Here is a 2,398-nt window from a genome sequence, read left to right on the forward strand (position 1 = left end):
ATTAATTTAAAGACCACGTGGCAAAACTAAAAATATATTTGGAGTCTACGTATTTTTCTGAGTTTTACGGAATTTTTTCGGAATTTTTGGACCTCGTTTTCGGTCCCGAGGCAGAGTAAAAATTCAAAATTTTGTATTTCAAATCGAACCGGATCGGATCGGACCGGTCGAATCGAACCGGCTCCCTTTCCTTTTTCTTCTCCCGCGCGCGTCGTCCCTCTCTTTTCTCTTTCTTTTCTCTCTCTCCTCCTCCCGCGCTGCCGCTCCGATTTCTCCGGCCGGCCGATCCGGCCACCGATTGGACCGGGTCTTGTGTCTAAAATCATCTACTCGGCGAGAGCTTTCCATAGACACCAAGAACGCCGAAATCCATCGAGCGGTTTGTCCGATTTTTGCTCGGGAAGATTTTAGCCCATTTCGACTTTTGGGCTAGATTTCTCGAAAATCGTGAATCCCACGAGAAAACCGAGGCCACCAGCACGCTCCATTCGTCGAGAGCTTCGCAACGACATAAATTTTGAATTTTTCCGACACCGTTTTTTGGTGGGTCCCATGGAACTTCGCAGTGTATTTTCGAGCATTAAATGAGCTTAGAAAATTCTGAAAAATTTATGTACTAACCCCCGTGTTATGGGCTTCGTGTAGGTATCCTCGATTCGCGGAAATTCGACAGTTGACCAGGTCTGCAAATTTCGGGCCAGACAGACCCGTTACCGGAAAAGTCTCCGAATTGGGCCGAGGTTTTGGCTAGCCCCCCATTTTCAGACGTCCTGAGCGCGTTCCCGAAGTCAGAATCGGCAAAGGTAAACCCGAACCTTGTTTTTACGTAATTTTCTAGTGCTTAATAGGATTAAAAATCCATAAAATATTCGTGGTAGCTTAGAAAATTACGATTCTTTTTGCAATAGCTTAGTAATATTGCTAAGGACCGCGGAGCAAAGTTTTATAATTTTTAGAGCTTGTTTGGGCAGTTTTTACAAAAATGATCAATAATAAGGACTAAATTGAAATTTTGCGTATTGTGATGGATGATTGATTTGATGGGCCCAGGAGGGGCTGTGTGATATGATTGAACTGTTGATATATGGATTGTGAATATAGAAGTGCGTTTTTAGCCCTTTTGCAAGTTGGGTAGGTCCTAGGTATAGGGGAGACTCTGCCGGATTTTCGGCACGACTTAGGACGTACTTGATCTTTTCTTTGTTTGTATTGAGTCAAATTTATTAAATAGATGTAATGTAATTGTCAGGTGAGCCGGGACAGCCTTCTTCCTCCGTCCAGCCACCACAGTAATTTGTCGTCAAGTTTGTGAGTAAAATATTAATTTTAATTGTAATTTCGATATTATTATATGTTCAGCATGCCCATGCATCACTTATATGCATATATTTATTTAGTTAAACTCTAGGCACGATTTATGTTGCATTCATAATCATAATATGCCATGGATGTTGTTGTGGTAATTTGGAGCAGCAGCGTATGCGTTGGCGTGCGTGTGATGTGGTGTGGACTATGGATAGGACGGGTAGTCACGGCTTGAGTAATTCATTTGACTCGTTCTTCGAGGGGTAGTCACGGCTTGAGTAATTCGTTGGGACCTCGATTTGGTTATTAAGTGGAAGTCCGAGCTTGAGTAATTCGGCACCAAAGTTGGATTTAAGAGAGTCAGATAGGGATCACTCCCATATGTTATGATTGATACTACAGGTGTGTGAGTGCTCCAAATTACCTTTTGATGTTATGATGTGAAAATGTTGTGTATGTTGCATTTCACTCTACAAAGTTGCATTAGTTTCAGATAGTTATAGAGATTATAGTTAAGATTGATATTTTACTCTCGAGTCGAACGCCACTCCTGCTCAAAAATTTTTACAGGCCACAGGAGGATATTTTGTTCAGGTTAACTCGCTTTTTACCTCGCAGTTGTTTATCAATATTGTGTAATTTTAATTACTCCTAGAATTTCCGCATGTGTTAGCGTGAATTATTTGAATTTGGTATGTAATATTATATTCATGTTGGACCTGTAAACTTAATATTTTAAGTCTGTTTTGATGGATTGGATGAGGGAGCTGAGCTCCCATTTATTATTATGTTGATGAGTATGTGGAGGGTGAGCTGAGCTCCCCAATGGATGGTTTATTGTGTTTACAGGTCGGGTGAGTCGAAAACTCCCCGTTGGAAAGTCCATTTTATGGCCGGACTCTGTCCGTTTGTTTTCTTGAATTTGGGCCCAATGGGCCTTAGAGTTGGGTAAATGAATAGTTAAGGCTTACTACGGGCCTCGGGGGCTTTAGGCTGGCCCAGGTCCTAGTGCCGGTCCGGCCCATAGGTTGGGTCGTGACAGTACTATGCCACAGAATATGTAGTCTTTACAGGCAAGAAGTGAGCTGATTTG

The 2,398-nt window shown here is 42.2% G+C and overlaps 1 long non-coding RNA gene across 1 annotated transcript; it reads left to right on the plus strand.

Moving 5' to 3' along the window:
- Positions 1-284: 284 nt before the first annotated feature.
- On the plus strand, positions 285-1,901 carry LOC131179899 (uncharacterized). Its single transcript, XR_009148831.1, has 4 exons — positions 285-543; positions 646-803; positions 1,250-1,308; positions 1,876-1,901. It is a non-coding gene; the product is annotated as an uncharacterized LOC131179899 (long non-coding RNA).
- Positions 1,902-2,398: the final 497 nt, after the last annotated feature.

The sequence above is a fragment of the Hevea brasiliensis genome, chromosome 5 (genome assembly GCF_030052815.1).
Source record: "Hevea brasiliensis isolate MT/VB/25A 57/8 chromosome 5, ASM3005281v1, whole genome shotgun sequence".
NCBI classification, from domain to species: domain Eukaryota; kingdom Viridiplantae; phylum Streptophyta; class Magnoliopsida; order Malpighiales; family Euphorbiaceae; genus Hevea; species Hevea brasiliensis.